General features: G+C 36.4%; 1 protein-coding gene across 1 annotated transcript in view; it reads right to left on the bottom strand.

Moving 5' to 3' along the window:
* Positions 1–23,570, bottom strand: part of IL1RAPL1 (interleukin 1 receptor accessory protein like 1) — a 1,482,206-nt gene that overhangs the window by 495,934 nt on the left and 962,702 nt on the right. The window lies entirely within an intron of this gene.

Here is a 23,570-nt window from a genome sequence, read left to right as displayed (position 1 = left end):
CCTCCAGAGCCAATGAAGAAAGCATTCCCCTGGAGCTGATGCCCTGAATTTGGACTTGTAGCCTACTGGACTGTGAGAGAATAAACTTCTCTTTGCTAAATCCATCCACTTGTGGTATTCCTGTTAGAGCGGCACTAGATGACTGAGACACCATGTTTTAATAATGCTCTGAAGGTCTCTGGATATGGAGAGACAACAGTTATGCTTGTGACAGAGTGTTAATTCGTCGTGGTGGTGGGTTTGGATGGCCCATGACATGGATTGCTAGTATAATGAAAGGTCAAATTAGTGTAGAATCCACAAAGCCTGAAAAATATTGTAGTGGCCTCTTAAAGGATATACAATTCTGTTGTACATACATAACATAGCTGTTATCAGGCAATGGTGACTTTAGCAAAGTGTCAGCTTGGCTACTACTTTCTTGCAAAGGGAATAAGACGCATACAGCATAAGAAATACCACAAAGAAAGTAAGCTTACAGGTGACTGGAAAAAGAGATATCAAGAAAGACCGGGATAGATTTCAACCCAGAAAAACACAAGGGACTGAGACCGGAGCTTTGTGATGTGAATGATTTAAAAAGGACAATGTCTTGAAAAGAGAGGGGGGAAAAAAGTGCACTTTCCCCTCTCTCCCATTATTAGGCTATGAGAAGTGTAAAGCAGAATTTAAAGTATTACTGGGAGCCTAAACATGGCTTAGGACTGTTTTGGGGTCCTGGAAGTATTGAAGGTAACATCTACCACAGAAAACCCAAAAAGCTAAGAGCTAAGACCACAACATCATGCATAACAGAGAGCAAGAGGGAAGCTCACCCGGATGGTGCCTGCCTTTCCTGCCACCATAAGTGAGGTGAAAGTTGAGAGAGTGGGATTCTGGCAGTGTAAGGATTTCCAGCCTTCTTGTACTGCTTACAGGTTTCATGTTTTATACATGTTTTTAGTCTCTTAGATCTTCTGATAACCTGTTGCTAAGAGAGCTAGCAAGAGAACTGAAGTACTGATAAAGAAATACCTAAAGTGGTAAGACTGCATAAAATTAATAAATAGGAGACTAACTAAGGTATATGATCACTTTAGTGTTAAAAAGAGGGGAAAAAGTAAAGATGTGTCCTAGTCTCTTAGAATGACTGTAGGAGTAAGATGCGAGATCTGTGGTTGGCAAACACTGAAAATGTCAGTCAATGTATCTGGTCACCAAGGCTAAAGGAATACAGAAATTATGTTTTTAAATTTAATTTTAAAATTATGTCATTGCATTGATTTATGCTAAAAATGGATGAAACTCTAAAGATATAGGGGAACTACTTTCAAATGTATTTTTGTATATTTTAACATATTGAATGTACTATCTTTGATAACTCTTCTTTTGGGTCACTTTTTAACGTTATGTTTGTGCATTTTTTATTTATTTTTAATATGCGTATTTATCCTGTCATGGAATGCATCACAAATGATTACTGCAACACAAAGCAGTTTTCCAAGGGCAATGCAGAGAAATCCCAGCACATGCAAAGGAAATCCAGACACTATCACCTTGCATAAATTGTCCTTCTCCCTCTTCGTGGCAAAACCCTACTCATCACCAAGACCTAAACGAACTACCACAATTTAGTGACTAGAGCAGAGACTTCACCAATAAGAAAAATGCACCTTAAAGGAAGAAATAAATGGTTTCAGCAAGCAAATGAAATAAATAAGGATTGATGAAAATAATAATAAAAAAATAAGGCTTTTGCCATTTAAGAATAAACTCAAACTAAAATTCTAGAAGACATTAAAATGGAGGTGGACAAGGGTAGCTAGAAAGAAACGTAAATTCTGGCCTATTTATTTATTTTTTGCAGAAGGGTAAGGGGGCTTATTAATTATAGCCACTATTAAAACTATAAATTCATATGTATTTGTTAAGGATGTACAGGTGACCACTAAAAAATAGAAATAAAAAGTTCCAAACCCTGTAAAGGAGTAGAAAAATATAGGAGAACTTAAATCAACTAGAAGGCAGGATAGAGCTTGAAATCATAAATTTGAGTGCAAAAAAGCAAGTTACATAGTCACATGCGTTTACTAAATGTTAAAAGTAATAGATGATTTAATAAATGTTAAAAGTACACCAAAACTATAGAAAGAAGTGACAGATGGCAAAAGTAAGCTAAGAAAGTGAGAAAAGCCAATAAATGGTGTGAATGAGCAGGTTATTGTTCTATAGGCAACTAGAGTTCAATCTTACTGGGGACCCCCTAAGAAACCATGGAGAACATGCCTTAGAACAGTCCCACAAGAGGACGGGGAAGTGACAACATTTACCTTCCCCCATCCCTGTTACAGTGTAATGGATTGCTTTTTGTGTGGCCTTTCTGGCCATGGTCTTGTAACTCCCACTCAGGTGACTGGGCAGGACTGTGTGATAGGGTAATGATGGCCTACTAAGGAAACTGGAAATGCTGGTGGCATAGTGGTTAAGAGTTATGGCTGCTAACCAAAAGGTCAGCAGTTCAAATCCACCAGGTGTTCCTCGGAAACCCTATGGTGAAGTTCTACTCTGCACTATAGGGTCGCTATGAGTTGGAATCTACTCGGCGGCAATGGGTTTGGATTTTTTTGGTCAATTTTGCCATCCTGTTGGACTTGAAATGAGCCACCCCAGAGGTGGGAAAGAGGAGAGCCCACCACCACCAATGAAGAGAGGCTGGCAGGAGAGACCTGCGGAAAACGGCACAATGGGCTTCCCAGCCCATGGAGTGAGAAAGCTGGGTGCCTTTGGGCAGACATTGAGGGCCAGGGAGAAGCAAATGCCTGACCCATGAATTTGGAACTTGCCAGCCTTCACAACATCATGAGCCATTTCCTTTATAGGGTTCGTAAGTTCTGTGAGATTTTACAGTGAACTAGGCAACCCAAAGACGGAAAGGAGAGTGAGTGGAGAGGGAGTAGTTGATGTTAGAGATGATGGAGTGGTATAGCAGCTTGGAAAAGTTGGACTTTTGGGACATTTTTAACCTCTGCCTCATAGGAACCAGCTTTGTGCTGATCCTTATAAAAGAAATTATTTGTTTACCTATTCTTTCAAATACCAAGAATGCACAGATTTCTTCTCTATGAACCTCAGATCACGGACCATATGGTTTTCTTCCCTCTAGTAAACTGTAGCTGCAATGACTGATTCCACCTACTTCAGTACAGGAAAAACCATGTCACACCCAGTTGAACAAGCCACTCTAGAACCTATGGAAAGCTGCCAAGTATTGACTTAACGAAATCTGTCTACAATAGCGAAGCAAGACAGCTAAACAGCTGAACAGCCAACTCAATGTCCCTGCCTAAAGATATGTTTGACCTGCTCTGAGTAAATGCATAACCAGTTACAGTGACCAGTGTTGATTCTTTTACTACTGAACCAAGAAAGGAATGTGGCCTTTGGGGCCAGACAGATACTGTCTTCAGTTTCTGCTCCATCACTTACCAAGTGAGTAAGTTAATTACATTTTCTGATCATAATTCCCAACTATAAAATGAGGATAAAAAATGAACACCAAAGGACTGTCATGAGAATGACAGAAGAGCAAAGTTCAACTTTCAGTGCTGTCCTCTCTACTGAACTCCAGACTCTGGTATCCATTTGCTTACTCCACATTTCCACACCAAGACGCAATACATACAGAGACTGAACTTCTGATATGTTCCTGGAAACATAGCCCTTCCCCATTTCAATTGATGACAACTCCATCCTTCCAGAAGCTCAGACCAAACACCTTCCTCTCACAGCTTAAATCTAAGATGTCAAGAAGTCCCATTGGCTCTACTTTGAAAGTATATTGTAAATATCACCACTTATCACCACGTCCTCTGCTACTACCCTAGTCTGAGCCACCATATATTTTTCTAAGACTTACCTAGTCTCAATGCTTCTACCCTAGCCCTTCAACACTCTATCATCACTTCCCTGTGACGGATCTCCATCTCAGAGTAAAAGACAAAGCACTTTTATGGTCTACAAGGCCCTGCAAGATCTGCCCCCTCTCCCACCCACCTCTCAAACCTCATCTGCTATCACTCTCCTCCTTCTTCACTCTACTCCATCCGCACTGGCCTCTTTGCCAGGCACACTGTCATCTAAAGGCCTCTGCACTGGCTGGTTTTATTTCCCCAGATGAACTGCTTACCTCCTTCATATGCTTGCTTAATTATCACCTTCTCAATAAGGTCCACACTAATCATTTATATTTAAAATCACAACAAGTCTCCCCCCAGTCTCCATTCTTTTTGTACAACCTTTACTAGTCAAAGTGTATTCCTGAACCAGCAGCATTGGTATCACTCAAGAGCTCGCTAAAAATGCAGACTCTCAGGCCCCCACCCAAGACCTACTGAATCAAAATCTGCATTTTGAAAAGATCCCCAAATAATTTACATGCACATTAAAATATGGGAAGCAGGGCCATATGCTATGTTACCATAGCACTTATCAACTTTCAGATACCATTAAGGCAATAATCTATTATACGTATTGCTTAAGTTCTACCAAGATGAGAAATTTTGTCCTTTTGTCTGTTTTGTTCACTGCTTTGTCCCAGTATCTAGAACAGAGCTTGGCACATGGAAGATACTAAAATAAAATTGGTTGACTGAGTGAATGAATAAATAAAGGAAGACTATCAGAGGCAATGTGGCTAGAATATTACCTTATCTATATCGAGTGCTTAACTAATGATAGTTCCTTTATTTCTTCTCCCTGGACAAACTAGAGTTCATAGTCAACTCATCAACATTTTGACAATGAAGAATATACTTTCCCAGAAACCAAGCAGCAAAAGTTCATAAGACAGAATTTCTATTCTATCACTTTGAAAATATAGATGAACAATCTTCCAATCTGTTCCTCCTCACCAACTGCCCAATGATTACTACATTTATTAAAAAAGGGACAAACACATTAGCACTAATGGAAGGAGCTTTTAGAAAGTAAAATTTGATCTACATAGTCAAATGATTGCTATACATAATAATTAGTTAACCAAATTGCATTGAATGTGTTATTTCATTTCATAGGACATTTGAGTTGGAATAAATTGTCCAAAAAACTATAAATCATGAGCATGATAATGCCTTATAAAATTAAAAATCCCATAGTCTCTTTCACATCACTGAATAAAATCAGTGTCTATCAAAAAAGAGAATCTAGAGAAGTAAACAAATAGCTGAAAATTTACAACTATCACCCCTTCTGCAAAGTAGAAGTGTTTTCAGAAGCTGACTACAGTAATAGCTAGAAAAGTTTGTTTACAAATGATAAGGCAGATCACTGAATTTTAAAATTAAGCTGAAAAATCCAACAGAAACTTTGCTACATATAATAGCAAATGTGTGTGTATAAACACACATATATACACATATAGTTTATGTGTGTGTGTGTGTGTATCTCCTAATAAATTCTAGGTAAGTGCAAGTTACCATTGGAGATAAATAGCATTATTCTGGTATTTGACTGATATAAAACTTAAGCTATACAGTCTAGCAAAAGCAAAATTCAAAGTTTCCAAACTGTAAATCATAAAGGAAAAGGATGATAAATTTGATTACATAAAAATTAAGAATTGCTTTTGATCATAGGCATCATGAAGAGGGTAAAAAGATAAGCCCCATACTGGGAGAATATATTTGCAATACGTGCTACTGGCAAAGACCTAGTATCTAGAATCTGTAAAAAACTCCTTTGACTCAATAAGCTTAAGACAAACAACATAAAAGAAGTGGGCAAACAAACACTCTATAAACTGATTACATATATGACTGAGCCTGCTGGTGGGTGTGTAAATTGTTACAACCCATTTGGAGAAGAATTTGGTATTGTGTAATGTCTTAGTCATCTAGTGCTGCTCTAACAGAAATACCACAAGTGGATGGCTCCACAAAGAGAAGTCCACTCTCCCACAGTCCAGCAGGCCACAAGTCCAAATTCAGGACACCAGCTCCAGGAGAAGGCCCTCTCTCTCCGTCAGCTCCAGAGAAAAGTCCCCGTGATGCATCAGTCCTCCCCTGGTCTGGGAGCATTTCAGCACAGGAACCCCAGGTCCAAAGGACATGCTTCGCTCCTGGCACTGCCCTCCTGGTGGTATTAGGTTCCCATGTGTCTCTGCTGGCTTCTCTCTTTTATATCTCAAAAGAGACTGGATTAAGACACTGTCTAATCATGTAAACCTCATTAGTATAACCTCATCATAGTGATAGAGTTTACAACACATAAGGAAATCACATCAAATTTACAAAATGGTACACAATCATACAATACTGGGAATCATGACCGAGCCAAACTGACAGATATTTTGAGAGGACACAATCCAATCCATGACCCCTAATAAAATTCACAATATGCACAGAGACCCAGCAGTTCAACTCCAAGGTATATAACTTGGAGGCATTTTTCCATATGTTCACCAGGAGGCAAGTACAATAATAGTCATAGCAACATTGTTAATAATAGTAAGAAATTGGAAACAGTCTAAAACTGGAAACAATCTAAATGTCCATCAACAGTAAAACAGATAAAGTAAATTGTGGTATATTCATACAATGAAATATTATATAGCAGTGGAGATGAATGAAATACTGGTACAGTATCTCTAAAATAATAATACATTAAAAAGTCATGGAAGAGTAAATACATTCATACGAATACATTTATATGAAATACAAAATTAGGCAAAAATAAACCATATATACATTTAGTTATACATGCGTAATAGTGGGCAGCGGTGGTTCAGTGGTAGAATTCTCGTTTTTCATGAGGGACACCGGGGTTCAATTCTCGGCCAATGCACCACAAGCATAGCCACCATCTGTCTGTCAGTGAAGGCTTGCTTGTTGCTATGATGCTGAATAGGTTTCAGTGAAGCTTCCAGATTAAGGTAGACTAGGAGGAAAGGCCTGGTGATCTACTTCTGAAAATCAGCCAATAAGAACACTATGGATTCCGTTGTGCATGGGGTCACTATGAGTTGGGGACCAACTCTAAAGTAACTAACAACGATAAGAATACATGCATAATATATGATAAAACTATCAAGAAAAGGAAAGGAATGAGTAACACAGAATTTAGGACATTGGTTACCTCTGAGGGGAGAATAGGAAAGAGATCCAAGAGGCCATGGCCCAAGGATTTATAAATTGTGGCCTCCTGGATCTCATCTCCCAATCTCTGCTCAGAGGTAACCACTGTCCTAAATTCTGTACAACTCATTCCCTTCCTTTTCTTGATACAGGCAGTCCCCAGGTTAGGAACCTTCAGACTTAAGGACAACTCATACTTGCCCTTTAATATAACATAAATTTACCCTCACTTTGAAACAATTGAACCAACCCCTACTTCATCACAATCGCCTTCACTTGCTGCACCTGCAGTTTTTAAATCACTGAAAGGCTTCAAGTCTTTTCTTGCACTAAAAAAAAAAATGTTGCCATTGAGTCAACTCCGACTCATGGCGGCCCTATAAGACAGAGTAGAACTGCCCCATACGGTTTCCAAGGAGCGGCTGGTGCATTCAAAGTGCCAACCTTTTGGTTAGTAGCCCTAGCTCTTAACCACTACGCCACCAGAGCTCTTTCTTGCACTGAAGTAAGGCTAATAAGAATGGTATGCACTTGTTTAGACTTACCTATGAATTCAACTTAAAGACTTAAAGACACAGGTGGGAAAAGATCTCATTCGTATAACCCAGAGACTGCCTGTAATTTCATCATATATTATGCATGTATAACTAAATATATAGTTTCTGAAACTAGTGGCTGACAAAAAGTTCTTTTTTTTTTTGGTTTTTAGTTCTTTAAACTCTATACATACTGTATATATGCACTTGTGTCTACAATGTAGTTAATATTTCTATTAAAGTAAGTAAATATTACAGTAAGTCAACATAAAATTTTGTACAATCCATTAAATGATATTACATTTTCTAGTAACTGTTCTTTTGTACAAAGTCAATAGCTAAGTACGTATTTCCTTAGTCCTCAAAAATGACTTCTTTGCTTTTTAACACTTTAAAGAGGTCTGATGCAGCAGATTTGCTAAATGCAATACTTTGTTAGATTTCTTGACTGCCTCATATGGATTCAAAAGCTGGACAGTAAATAAGGAAGACTGAAGAAGAATTGACGTTTTTGAATTATGGTGTTGACAAAGAATATTGAATATACCATGGTGTCTTAGTCATCTAGTGCTGCTTTTATAACAGAAATACCACAAGTAGATGGCTTTAACAAAGAGAAATTTATTCTCTCACAGTCTAGTAGGCTACAAGTCCATATTTAGGGCACTGGCTCCAGGGGAAGGTTTTCTCTTCTCAGCTCTGGAGGAAGGTCCTTGCCATTAGTCTTCCCTTGGACTAGGAGCATCTCTGCCCAGGAACCCCAGGTCCAAAGGATGCACTCTGCTCCCGGCACTGCTTTCTTGATGGTATGAGGTCCCCAACTCTCTGCTTGCTTCCCTTTCCTTTGATCTCTTGTAAGATAAAAGGTGGTGCAGGCCACACCCTAGGGAAACTCCCTTTACATTGGATCAGGGATGTGACCTTAGTAAGGGTGTTACAATCCCACCCTAACCCTCTTTAACATAAAATTACAATCACAAAATGGAGGACAACCACACAATACTGGGAATCATGGCCCAGCTAAATTGATACACACATTTTTTGGGGGGACATAATTCAATCCATGACACATGGACTGCCAGAACAAACAAATCTGTCTTGGAAGAAGTACAGCCAGAATGCTTCTTAGAAGCAAAGATGATGAGACTTCATCTCACGTACTTTGGATATGTTATCAGTAGGGATCAGTCCCTGGAGAAGGACATCATGGTTGGTAGAGGGTCAGTGAAAAAGAGGAAGACCTTCAATGAGATGGACTGACACAGTGGCTGCAATAAGGGGCTCAAATATAGCAATGATTGTGAGGATGGCGCAGGACCGGGCAACGTTTCGTTTTGTTGTACTATGAGTCCACTGTGAGTTGGAACCAACTTGATGGCACTTAAAAACAACGGGTATTTCCTACAGCCCAATTTAGACATGGACTTGTTGAAGCTGTGTTACACTTTCTGCTGTACTTATTGTAGAACTAAGTATAGAACTAAGAGAGAAGCAACTAGAATCATTTAATACGTCACTGGAAATGAGAAGGTCCAGGAGAAAATCACATCAAACCTGAATTTAAAATTAATTGATTTAATTATTCCTAAAAGCCATCTTTGTGATCATTATCTAGTAGAGATTTTAATATTACTTGAGTTGGTAATTCTATGACTTCCATTGAAATGAGAAACCTTTCCTAATACGAAATATTCTGTAATATCACTTAAGATAAACCTCTTTCTGTAGGCAATCGCTGGATCTAAGTATATGCTTCTTTTGCTAGTCTTTTTTTTCTCTCCAGATCTTTTTGGAACAACCTTTGTTCTCTTTACCTTTTCAAAACTCTTTTTCTTAAAATCCGTTCAGTAAACATCTGCACAACTTGCTGTAGAAGTTGAAGTTGAATAAGAGATTACTGAGATACTTCAAATAGGTCGGTTCAGATTTGCCATCTTGATTTTTACAAGGCCAGTGAAGAATATACCCAGTTAATTAACTTTATCAAAGATCTCATTTCAAATAATCTAGGTGGATACACAAGACAGGGACACAAGACAGATTCCTACAGGTATACAGCATGGTTTTGAATTTTGCTCATTTGCTTGTTTGTTTTTTATAATGCCAAACAGCAAAGCTATATTTCTCCCAGAATAACAACAACAAAAAGATGCAGTTTTCTTGGGAATTCTACAATTTGTTATAAGATATACATAGAAATTCTCACTAAATTTAAGTTTCTATTGATATGATATTTGTTTCATGAATCCAAATAAAATACAACGTATTTGCATATTCCTTGTTCAAGATTGTTTTGGAGGAAAGTTTTTGAGAACTTTAAAAAATAAGAATTTTATTTACGTCCTCTCCTCATTCAACAATCAGCCTGGGAATCCAAAAAGACACATATATATGTTGCACTTTCCATTGCCTTCGAGTGGATTCTGACTCATAGCCACCTTATAGGACAGAGTAGAACTGCCCCATAGGGTTTCAAAGGCTGTAATCTTCATGGAAGCAGACTGCCACATCTTTCTGCCTTGGAGTGGCTGGTGGGTTTAAATTGCTGACCCTTTGGTTAGCAGCAGAGCACTTAACCACTGCTCCATCAGGGCCCCTTAATATTACCCTTAGGTTGTATAAAATATCTTAAATAAAATAAATGGGAAATGGAATTATAAAATGCTTTAAGTTATAGAAGGACAGTCAGAGTTCTGGAGCAAAGGGAATTGCAAATCTTCTCTTGTCAAAGTGAGTGCCCTAATTGTTTTCATCAAAAACAATCATTATGATATCCAAAGTCATTGAATATTCTGCTTTTATTTGTGAGTTGCGAATATAAAACTTTTGCAGGAAACACTTTTAGAATATCAATCGCTCAACCTTCAGCTATCTACCATACTTTGAATGCATTTAACCAAAATATGTGTTATCCAAATGACTTAAATGTTACGCTAAGCATTCCTTTAGTAAAATTAATACTATTTCTACAATAGTATTGTTGAACTTGCAATGCTAGGTTCTGCAAGTATAGGAAAACATTTGAAAAAAATCATGAAAAGACATTAAAAATTAATATGCATATCCAAACAATAATTTTGCTACGACTGTTTCATTAGATTCACATCTTCACCCAGAGAAAATGGACTGAGAGTCATTGTGGATCAACACCAGCTCACTGGGAATTTTTCAGGGCTTCAGACTGGTTTTAAACGGTTCGGTCATGGCTGATGGAACCAAGGCAGGGCTTCCAACCTGTTCAAAGCAGTTCAGTCAAGTCCAACGAAAACAAGGGCAGCAAACGCATTGCAGAGCAACCAAAATGCAACCAAATCTCTTGCGGTGGCTTTTGACGCGAGTAGGAAAAGGCCGCAGTGCCCTGCTCAAAGATGGCAGCTGATCGCACCGCTTTGAATGTGTGTCTCTTTCCACAGTCCTGCCAATAACCCAATCTCCAGCATCAGGCTCCTGAAAGTTTCCTGATGCGGGAAATTGGATTATTGGCAGGACTGTGGAGAACAACACATATTCAAAGCCAAGCGGTCAGCCGGCCATCTTTGAGCAGGGCACCACTGCCTGTTCTCCTACCTAGGGTCAAAAGCCAACCATGCAAGAGATTTGGCTGATATGCAGTGCATAAGCTGCCCTTGTTTCTGTAGGCCATGACTGAACAACTTTCAACTGGTTCAAAGCCCTGCCTTGTTATCTTTGGCCTGTTCCAAGCCCTGGAATTTTTATAGTTAAAAAAGTAACCAATACTGTCTGTAGTGCAGTGAGGTGACAGCTTCTTCTATACCAGCTTGGTATTTGCATAAAGAAAGCAAAAGAAGGTATGATCTTTCAAGGGAAATAGTAAAAGTCAAGGTCATGCATGGCCTTAAGGAACTCTGGTCTAGTTGAAACAACTTGATTGATTTCATTACAATTCTTTAGATTTTAGAAATCAACTTTGATTTTTTGAAAACAGTTAGACTGTGCTTATATGAAATATGTGCACCCCGACCAATACAGCTGTATTTAACAGTGCATCTTGAGTATCACCACGTTCCTTTATTTTTTTTAAGTAAAAACATTAAAAAAAAAAAAAAAACAAGAAAACTCTGCACATAATTGTCTTTCCAGCTAAACATGTGTTAGGTGAAGGTGTCATTCAGGAAAATCTAAGGCAAGTGTGTTTCTCACCATGTAATTTTTATACTTTTCTGACAAAATCAAGTCTATCAAATATTGTACAGACATATGCAGTTCTTGCTATGTGACAGAAACATAATCATTAACATTCGCTCTCTTAAAATTAATTTTGTTTTCTTAAAATTGCATTATGGACCAATACAGCTTTGAAAAGCATCTATCCATTGCCACTGAGTACATTCCGACTCATAGCGACCCTGTAGGACAGAGTAGAACTGCCCCATAGGGTTTCCAAGGAGCGGCTGGTGGATTCGAACTGCCGACCTTTTCGTTAGCAGCCATAGCTCTTAATCACGGTACCACTAGGGCTCCTGAAAAGCACCTAGGCCTAAAGAAATAGAAATATGTATACAGAAAGATTGATCTCGAGGTCAAACAGGTAAGACAGGCAATGTTTTTTAAAAGTTTCCAGAAATTATGTAAGATTACCCCAGCCTAAAGAAGTTTGGCTGACTTTAGCCACTGTTCTGTAAATCTCGTTAAATTAATCCCCTGAAAGAGATTCGTACATCAGTTGAAGGTATGAATGGCCATTTGATCTGTTTTGTAAGGCACCCTGTGCTTTACAAATGAACCAAGGAGTAGTTTCAGCTATTTTAAAACAGCAACTTCTATGCTGAAGAATAATAGTCATATGCGATACTACTGCAGTTATTTCAAAGTCCAAATCTAGATTTTAATGCAGGCTTCTAAAAGTTTCCATTAGAATGCTTTAAAAATTAATCCAGTTTCCCATTTGCTTCATTACATTTACATAATTCTACAGTTTTAAGTAGAGAATAGAAGATGGGTTCTTTTGAATGCATACAGAACAAATATATATCCCTTGAATAGAACCAGGCTCAGAACTGTATGCATTCATTAAAAAAAGGCACTATTCAAAACACTGAGTTTTTTACTTACATCGAGACTAAAATCAACTTAAGTGCCCATCAATAGGAGATTGGTTAAATAAATTCTGATATAGTCATAGAATAGAATTTTATGTGGCTATTAAAGAATGCCCTGGTGGCACAGTGGATAAACTTTCAGCTGCTAACCAAAAGGTCAGCAGTTCATATCCACCAGCCACTCCTTGGAAATCCTACGGGACAGTTCTGTTCTGTCCTATAGGGTCACTATGAATCAGAATCAACTCGACGGCAATGGGTTTGGTTTGGTTTTTGGTTATTAAAGAATTCATTAGAAGAAAATTTAAAGACATGGTAAGTGTTCAGAATGCATTGTTAAGAGAAAGGAAAGTAATGTTACCAAACCATATGTAAATTATAATCTAAATTTTATAAAAAGTAACTATATAGATACAGATACTAATACAGAACAATTACTAATATAGACCAATTTTTAACAGTAGGTAGTCCTACTTGAGGAAATTACACAGGAATTTTCTCTCTTACTTTTGATGTTTTTCCTGGTTTGATAGTGCTGTCATGACAAAAATACTACAAGTGGGTGGCTTTAAAGGACAGAATTTATTGTCTCACAGATTTGGAGGCTAGAATCCAAATTCAGTTTATCAGTAAGACTATGCTCTCTTTGTGTGGGCTCTAGAGGAAGGTCCTTCCTTGTCTCATTCAGCTTCTCTAATCCCCAGGCAATTCTTGGTGTTCTTGGCTTGCAGAAGAATCCTCATATGGTGTCTTCCCCTTACGTGTAACTCTCCCTATCTGTTTTTTCTTTTTGTAAAGCAACACTCAGAAGGAATCACCCTACCCCTGTATGACCTTCTTTGACTCAACTGATAACAAAAGTAAAACTTAAGTTTCCCAAACAAGGTCACATTCACTGGTACAGGAGATAAGATTTAAACCTATCTTTTTTGGGGAAGCAATTCAATCCGTATCAATGCTTCTCTGTGTTTTCCAAATTTGCCTTAATGAAAAATATTACTTTATATCCCAAAAACCAAAATCAAACTTGTTGCCATAAACTCAATTCCGACTCATAGCAACCCTATAGGACAGAGGAGAACTGCCCCATAGGTTTTCCAAGGAGAGGCTGGTGGATTCCAGCTGCCGACCTTTTGGTTAGCAGCTGAGCTCTTAACCACTGCGCCACCAGGGCTCCTTACTTTATAATAAGTAAGAAAAATTATATATTTTAAAACTAACATTTTCTGCTGGAATTGAATAGTGGGACTGGTAACTGCAACAGTTAAGTCAAGAGTGCACAGTTACTTGTCTATAAATACAGACTATTAACACAAATGGACCATATCACTAGTGATTTACTGCCATTATTTATTTTATTATGTTTTTACTTTTAGGTTATATTTTCGTAAGTCATTAAGTCTGACAAACAGTATGGGATTTCTAATAGAAAATCATTTGAAGAGGATAAGACTGTATTAAAAAGATATTGTAAATGTTTGCTTTTACTACAGTATACAAAACAGTGCTTATCTATATCCTGACAATTAAAGTCTGGTTAGTTTCCTGATTCATGAAGTGTGGAATCTTTGATTCTTGGAAATACACAATGTTAAACACCTGATCACAGGGAGAGAATCAGTAACAAATGGCACTTTTTCATTCAAGCCCAAAGCCTTATGCAACTCTTTAACAACATTATTAGCACAGGGTTATAACTGTCTATGAATTCACTGTTTTAACCATTTAAATAGTCTTTTGAATTTTCCAAAACAAATAATAAATAATAAATCAACCTCCACAACACCACAATGCGCCTAAGGAGTTTTAACATACAAATCAGAGAAACATTAGAGAGCACTGATCACTTGTTCTTTCTTGAGTACTACTCCTCAGTAAATTGTTTCACATTACCGCTAATATTTTTTTCAGAATATCTTGTATCCTAGAATGAAGTAATACTTTTTGCAAAATTTCCCTGGAATTTGTTGCTCTGTTTCAGAAAATGTTTCTTACTGTTTGTCCTGCATATTTTCCTCTCCTGGAGTTACTGTTGTACACCGTAACTGAAAATTTTTCTTATTCATTGCCATGAACTCCTTTCGTATTAACCAATGATTGAATAGTTACCCGTTATCTATACGATGTGCTGTTATATGTTACTGACATCCAGATTTATATAAGACTCAACTTTATACTCAAATAATTAATATGCTAAACAGAAAATATACATAGTAAAGATAATTAACAACTTCAATATGCATGTGCTATGTACCCCCTGAAATGTTATATGATTCATTTAAGCATGCTACCTTTCTATTATTAAGCCCTTTCTTTTGAATAGTGTGTGCCATTTCATTCTATTCCTATTATGAATCGCATCCCATCAAATTTTATTTATGTGGTAAGAACTTGATAATGGACTACAGTAAAAACATATAGGCTAATGGATCCATTTTCACATGCACATACAACACACACTCATGCACATGCACACACACACACACACACACACACACACACAGTGCTAATGCTAGTTCTCCAGCCTTTGTCATATTCTGTTCAATATTTTAAGTCAGTGTTATGGATGGAGTCATACAAAGACTAATTATGCAATTTTCCAGTAATGTAGATTTGGTTGGGTTACTGTATAGGAGATAACAGGATCAAAATCCAAAAATATCTTGATGGGGAAATCATAGGCCTAGTATAATAGCACAAATTTAATAAGAATAAAACATATTCTTACACTTAGGTCCCAAAACACAGACGTTACTCTAACTGGGTGTGTGAGGACACTCTAAAACTAAGGCGTTTGTCCTAACAAAAATGACTGATGCAAGGTCTGGCTCGGACTTCATTTTGTTTTAGGCTCCACTCCTGTTTCTGAGAAAGTGATCTATGACTGCTGATGGGTAAACAAGGGAGGGGCAGCTTGCCTTCAGGAAGAACATTTAGCATATTTTAAATAGATCATCCAAAGACTCCCAACAGAAGGGGTCCATCCTGTATTATCTTGCTAATCATGTATCTTTTACAACCCTTAACTGAAAGTTTTTCTTCTGCTTTTGGTCATTCAGTAGGTCTCATGCCTTAGGCCACCTGGACTTATTATAAATACCTCTTCTCAGCTCCAGCAAAATGGAGTACTTTGTAACTGCCTGGTTGCTCTGTGCTACCCCAGTTCATAAATTGCTCTATTGCTCAGTAATTCTCTTTTGCTTTTACTTTAAACAGACTCAGTAATGTTGCTCTGTGACAAGGGTAAGGAAGATGTGGTTTCGGATAAAATAATAGAAGGAGAAGTAAGAGATGGAGGAGAAGAAGTTGGGTTTAAGTATAAGCACAATATATGTCAGTAGGATTATGAAGCTATGAAAAATTGGCAAATGTGTACACAGGATGCCTTTCTAGAAAACACAGTAACTGCATTGTAAGACGTGTAGGTTACTGAGGATTATAAAGATCAGACTATATCTGTGTACTCACTCTGAGGCAAATTTACAAGTGATGGTTCATATAGAGAAGAGTGGGTAGGAGAATAAAAGAACTCAAAACTAGGTTGTATATATACAGTAAAACCTGCAAAATCTGGAACCTGTGTGAGGCAGGAACCTGTCAGAGAAGGAAAACTCAAATATTTTCCACTAAAACAAGGGATAGAAAAGTGATAAGACTGCACCCTGTCAAAGGGGGAAAACTTGTGAGACCTGGAAAAACAAGGCAGTCCCAGCAAGTTCCGGCTCTCACAGGTTTTACTGTGTGTGTGTGTGTGTGTGTGTGTGTGTGTGTGTGTGTATACATATATCTGCCCTGGTGGCACAGTGATTAAGAGCTCTGCTGCTAACCAAAAGGTCAGCAGTTCGAATCCACCAGCTGCTCCTCGGAAACCTTATGGAGAAGGTTTACTCTGTCCTATAGGGTAGCTATGAGTTGGAATCGACTTGCCAGCAGCAGGTAACAGGTATATATATACACTTTTTTTTATTGTGGTAAATATATTTTTAAGAAAACATTTGCCACTTCAACACTGTATTTAATTTTAAAAATATTTTTAGCATCTACAATATGCCCAGTATTGTGTTAGGCATTGAGGAATAAAAATATACTCTTGTTATGAAGAAGTTTACAGTCTAGCATCGAGCAATGGGAGAATAAAGAAGAAAAGATAATGGTTATATTGAGGCATGTCTACATACAAGAACTTTCCACCATTCAAAACTGTCCAAAGACTATTTCTACTGCATTGGAATGTAATGAGTCCCCCTTTGCTACAGGTTTTTCAACATAGTTTTCATGAATACAGGTCATTTGATTTGACTGTAATGAAAGGAATTTAAGAATCAATACCTGTTATCTTCAAGCCCCTTTCATAGCTGATCTCCTGTCTGAGTTGGCTGGAAGAAGAGATCAGACTAGAAATTTCCCATGATTTGGGCTTGTAGGCTGACAGGATTTAGATATGTGGTGAAGAGGGAGGGTACTGTAGGCAAACAATATGAGCAGAGGTGTGTCTGGGACTATGCATAATAAACATGATGGGAATTAAGAACCCAGTAGGACTTGAAGAAGGTGTTTCTATTGGAAAGTAATTGAACATAAGGATGAAATGGTGGTTTGGGATCTAAAAAGGATAGACTTTTCTTGCAGTCTATGGGAAACATTCCATGCTGAGCAGAGGATCAGTACAAGGAAAGAGAACATCTGCAGGGGAGAAGATTGTCCTGCTTATTATATGTAAGGTGAGTATTACAGATAAGATAATGAAAGCAGGAATTCTATTCAAGAATGTGTTTGGTTTAATTGGGGATTATTCTAATATTTGAACAAAAATAACTATGAAACAAGGCATACACAAATGATTTAAACTTCATAGGCAAGTGAAAATAAGGTGCCACTGGAAGGATAACAATCTAGAACAAATTCATAAGATTTGTTTTGTGTTTGTAGCTCTGTTTTCACTCTTTTCTCTCTCTTTATCCCAGTACTCTGTGGGCAGCCAACATTCCCCACCTAGCTTCTTCTGTTTTTCTAAGAAGATGCATATTTCAGAGCTAGAATGAAATTAGAGTACTATCTCTGAACGTTAATGGTAGAATAAAATGTATCAGAAATTCAATCAGGAATAATATAAAAATAAATACTTTCTTATCTGCTATTGTCTACTCTATGTGCTAAGCGTTTTGGAGTGACTTTTTTCAGCCACTCATCCATTAATTCAATATGCAGAAATCTAATGAATTAAGTATAATACTTTACAGATTCACATTTGTAGTTCATTTACTATCTAATTCTGATGAAGGTAGAAATCACATTTTTCTGTTTTCTTCAGTTTAAACTGACAGTAATTGCTGTGAGTGATCCCATTGTCTTTTGTAGTTTACTCTTGACATTTTATTTCAATTTTATTAAATGATGATTGACTGTCAAATTATTTCTAAGATTGCTCTAATGAACAGATCATTTTTCATGATTTCCAAAAAGAAAATCAACCTAACTGAATTAATGAGAAGGTTGGTCAATCCCCACAATATTAATAAATGCATTCAAGCATGCTAAATATTTCTTTATGAATTTTTGCATGAATAGCTTGTGGTGACGTGATGGTAGTGGTGATGTGTGTGCATATGCACATGTGGCGTTCATTACTTTAATGGTGAAAATGTCAATTTTCCTGTTTACCATGTAGATTTTATAATATTTTATAATATAGATCCTGGGGTTAGACAGACTTAGGTTCAAATCACCTTTCATCATTTATTAATTGTAGCCGTATACGTTACCGTCCTCAACGTCAATTTCCAGAACATGAAAATTTGAACAATAAAAGTATCTGCCTGTGATTGTCAGTACTATGTGTCAAAGTGGTTAGGTTATAGTCTCCAGTTATTCAATCAAACACAAATTTAGGTGTTGCTGTGTAGGTATTTTATTGATGTGATTAAAGCCCGTAATGAGCTGACTTTATGTAAGGGAGATAACCTGAGTGGGCCTGATTCAATCAGTTGAAAGGCCTTAAGAGCAGAGCTGAGGCTTCCTGGAAGAAGAAAAATTCCACCTGTAGACAGCAGCTTCAGCCTGCCTTTCCTGATGCCCTGCCCTACAGATTCCAGACTTGCCTAGCCAGATCCTGCAATTGGGTAAGCCAATTCCTTGCAATAAACCTCTTAATATATATCTCCTACTGGTTATGCTTCTGTGGTTAAATTCTGACTGATACACTGCTCTATAACATTTTTATAAGGATGATGAACTAAGTGACTGGCATAAAGTAGCATAGTAAGTACTTAATAAATGTTATTATAATGGAACAAAAATATTAAAGAATTTAACGAAGTACAGGTAACTTCATTCATGGAGTACTAATTGTTAACTTCCTCATATCAAAAAAAGGGAGCGACTAATGGAATAAATACCTTTTTCCGTATGGCAAGAATGTACCTGGAAACATTTAGGGTACTACCAAGAAATTATAGCATCAAAATTTCCAATCTTCCACTGATTCTATTTTTATTTTTGTTTTTCCTCCTGGAAAGGCTTATCCCATGCCATATTTGTTGATTTTAAGGGATAAGTGAGAGCTGACTCACTTCTAATGTCTCAGCCCTTCATGTTTATGAGGGTTCAATATTCCTAGAGAAATTTAAAATGATCTTGAACTTTTTCAAAATTTTATATTGACCATGTAAATCCTGTAGCATTAACTTTTCTTCCTTTTTTTCCTTTGGTTACCAGGAGACTCAGAAACAAATATGCAACTTAATTTTGGCCTTAACATGCTTACTGTATATAGACATATTACATATAAACCAATTACATTTCAGAGGATATCTTTCAAAATTAATTATTTTTATTTTATAGTAATTGAATTTAAGCTAGCCTTTCTGATAGTAGTTAGACTTTCTTCTTTTGGGGCGCAGTAAAAGCGTACCACTGCTTAGGCTACAATGATTCTTACCTGGCAGTGTATACGAAAATCGACTCCATACACGGTAAAAAGTATTCACAGTCCTGGGACCCATTTTTGGACATTCTGATTTAGTACAGTTTGAGTTGGGTCAGGAATCCACTTATTTATATGTTTCATATATTCATTTTTGGTTAACAACCACAAGTGCACTTGAATTACTTTCTATAAAACATAGATGTAAATTCAGATAACAATTTTTTAAAGGCTTTCTAAAAGTTTTAAAAAAATAAACAATGAGAGGGATTCTAGAAGATAGAAAAGATTTATGCCACTTTAATTGTTATCTGTCATGTGGGAAAACAATTTGTAGAGGCCCTAAATCTTATGACATTTCTAAGTAAACAAGTTGTATCCAAACATAAGTTGTAGGGTTTATATTGATCTCGTACAGGCTAATCCTCAACTGGCTCCAGACAAAAGAAGCTAAGTCTGAAAACGAATCAACAAAAAGAATAAATAAATAAAAATTCCTGACAGAATTTTCTATAAAATATTAAAAATTGGAAGTCTTATCAATATTGGAAAAGCCACAGCTAAAGTCTGCTTATTCCACATGTAAAATACCATATTTAGAAAAACTGTCTTAAATTTGTCAGAAAAGACATTAACGAAAAGTGAGCTGGCTTGTTTAATAAGCTATTGGGATTATACAGACTGGAAGTTTTGCTTTTGAGGAGGTCCTATGTTTCAACTCCTTCCATGAGATTCATACATGTAGTCTTCTTAAGGATAGACAAGCAAAGACTATAATCCAACAGGCATAGTGGAATGAAAATTTCTGCTGGTTTATTAAATGTAGGTTTGTATATCAGCTACAATATCTTGAGGAACCATTTGAGTTCCAAACAAAGAGGGAGCTGGGCTCAAGAAAGTTTAAGGAACAGTTGTACTAGGATTGTAGTATTGATTCTATTAAGGCTTCCACTGTTAAATGAGAATGATTGATGGAATGACTTACATATTTGTAACTGCATTATATATTTGTATTTGACCTATAGCCTAAGACTGTGTGTTCTGCAATGAATCCCATGTGTGTGTTATAGCAGAAAAAGTGATGAACAGTGCTAGGAGGGGATCCAAAATGAGTAAAACGTAGACATTATCCTCACTAAATTCACAAGACTAAAATATATGCTATACTAAAACTTCCAGAATATTAATAAAAAGAAGTATGGAAACAAAGCCTTGTTAGAACTCATAGAGCCAGAATATAATACAGACATTTAAATCTGTTCATTGTCAATCTGTGTTAGCCTTCATGACTAAGCACAATTCTTTGATATGAATGTCCCTATCTTGATTAAACACGTCAGCAGATTGGCCAGTGCATAACCGTATCCGAATCTTCCCAGATTCAGTTAGAGACTGTTCTATTTATATAGATATGCATTAAATTTACACATAAATTAAAATTCAATTAACAGTGACAAATAATTTTCCAAGCTTTTGGAACCTCGGATATCATCGCTAGCAATTCTTATTTACCAATAACATTACAAAAAAATAAATGAATGCACACATATTTTTTCCACTCCAAAATTACTTGGTGTTTCAGTCAATAAAGAACCATTGTGGTTTGATTCTTATTAAAGATCTGAATTTACTGCTGCTTCTCAACTGTTTAATTATAATGTATTGGATGTAAATTCAATGAACTTTACTTTTTTTCTTCTCAACATTAAAGGTTTTCTCATGAGAATAGTTGACCTTTAATGATATTCTCAATCCAAAGTATGTAACCTAGGCATACCCAGAGTGAAACTAATAAGATGGCATTATATTAAAAAAAGTAAAATAAAATAAAATTAAAAAGAATGCTTATGGCAATTTTATGGGAATAAGGCCTCATGGTGTTAATCAGTAAAAATAGAATAGGACATGGGATTCTTTAATGAAATACTAAATCTGTGTGCTTATAGCTTAAGGAATATTACACCTGGACTAATTTTAGAAATTATGGAGACTAAAGAGAAGGTAAAAGGAAATAAAGAGATCAAGAAAGCCATGATTAGTAAAAAGAGAAATGGGCAAAAAGGAAAATAAATGAATTCATTAATAATGACAAAAAAAGGAGACTAGGCCTAAATAATAGAATAAAAAAAGAAATCAATAAAGATTAAAAGGAGAAAACAAGAAAGGAAAATAAGAGACAAATGAGAGCGCAATGAATTGAAATGAGGTAGAAATGAAGCAAGTGATAGAGAATGTAATAGGTGAAATAGACTGCAGAAGCCTTCACAGAAATCGAATCCCCATCTGTAACCTCACACACAGCCAAGAGGAGGGGCACTGTTTGTAGCCACCCAGAACATGGAAGGGTTGAACTTGGGCATGCCACAGAGAGAGATTCAAGGAGCTTCATCTCTGGAAGCAAAGGTGATGTGGACTGACAGAAAAATCATGACTATCAAAGGGAAATATTAGAGGAACTCGATCTTTATTGATATAAATGCCCATTTCTTGACTGAACATGTCAGCATGGTTAGCTCCATTGGCAAGGGCCACCTCATTGCCTGCCAAGTAGCTAGGAAGAAATTTTCTGGTGACTTCTCACAAAAGAGTTTTAGTCTCTCTCATTCATTCTCTCTCTCTCTTAAGAATTTTGGGAAGAGGGCCGTGTCGAAAGATTCTGACAGTTGTTAGCTCTATCCTTGATTACTGAAACACTTTGCACTGGCAAATATTAAATATTAAACTATGGAAGATCACCAGATTTAAGATGAACCAAGTAACAGTTTAGAGAGAATGAAACTGAAGCTGGTTTTAAAACACCTTGCAATTAGTGACATAATTTATCTTCTTAAATTATTACTTTTTCCCCAGAGTCAGAAAAGAGTGATACACAGTTTTTAGTTAGAAAGAAATTAGTCAAAGAGACAGTTATCTATTTTTCATGTGGAAAATAAACCATTTGAAGAAAAAACAAAAGGCTGCATAAATAGACACTGAAAAAGAATTCAGTTTATGAATAGAATAGCTGTATCAATGTTACAGACTGACAATACTGAAAAATAATTTAGTGAAATATTCTTAGCAAAATAATGGTGAAAAGAATTTCCTGAACAATAATGAATTGCTATGTAGCTGCTACATGCAAGAATATTAATTATGTCAACAGCTTTTTTTCCCTCAATCTTCTCATTAAGTTTAGGAAATAGCAATTCTTAATGAGTAAAATATCCTTAAGTGATGTTTTAAAGATGTTGAAAATTGTTGAATGGTTATGACATGGGCTAAACTAGAAATATCTACAAACCTAGCAGTTAAAAAATGTTATACGCAAGAAGCAGCAAACAGGAAAACAAAATATATAATTTAAGAGACACTTTGCCAAGTACCAATATTTGACAGTACTTGCCTTAGTATATTATTTGTCATCTTTTCTCCATTCACTGTAAGTGCTATTGCCAAAATGTAGAAATATGCTGTAGTCCAGAAAGAAATTGTTATACTCTAAATATGAAAAAAAAGACAATCTGATTTAAAAACTTGTTTAATTATGGTATATAACAGTAAAACAGCAAAAGGTATAGAAAATAATTGATGACAAGGTCCAATAAGACTACATAAGAATAACCTATGAAAGAGAAAATTTAAAAATCCATCATGTGATCAATGAATATTGGAAATTAGAACTACAACAAAAGAAAGATATGTTAAAAAATAAAGGTAGAGTTATTTTTTAAATCACAAGAATCTTGGAAACTACTTTGACACTTCATTAGAAGATCAAGCCTCAAAGGATGAATGAAGACTAAGTAGAAAAGTGAAAAGTTCTACTGTGAGAAAAGATATTCAACAAAGGGTGATTTCTTAAAAATGGGGAACAGAGAAATCCACAAAAGTAGCAGGTAAAGTGGAGGCAAAAGGGACTCCAAATGTGATAATTGTATAATTATTAAAGAATAAGTGACAA

Source organism: Trichechus manatus, unplaced genomic scaffold (assembly GCF_000243295.1).
Source record: "Trichechus manatus latirostris isolate Lorelei unplaced genomic scaffold, TriManLat1.0 scaffold00269, whole genome shotgun sequence".
Classification (NCBI taxonomy): Eukaryota; Metazoa; Chordata; class Mammalia; order Sirenia; family Trichechidae; genus Trichechus; species Trichechus manatus.
Note: the sequence above shows the minus strand (reverse complement) of the source record. Positions and strands in the feature narration are given on the sequence as shown.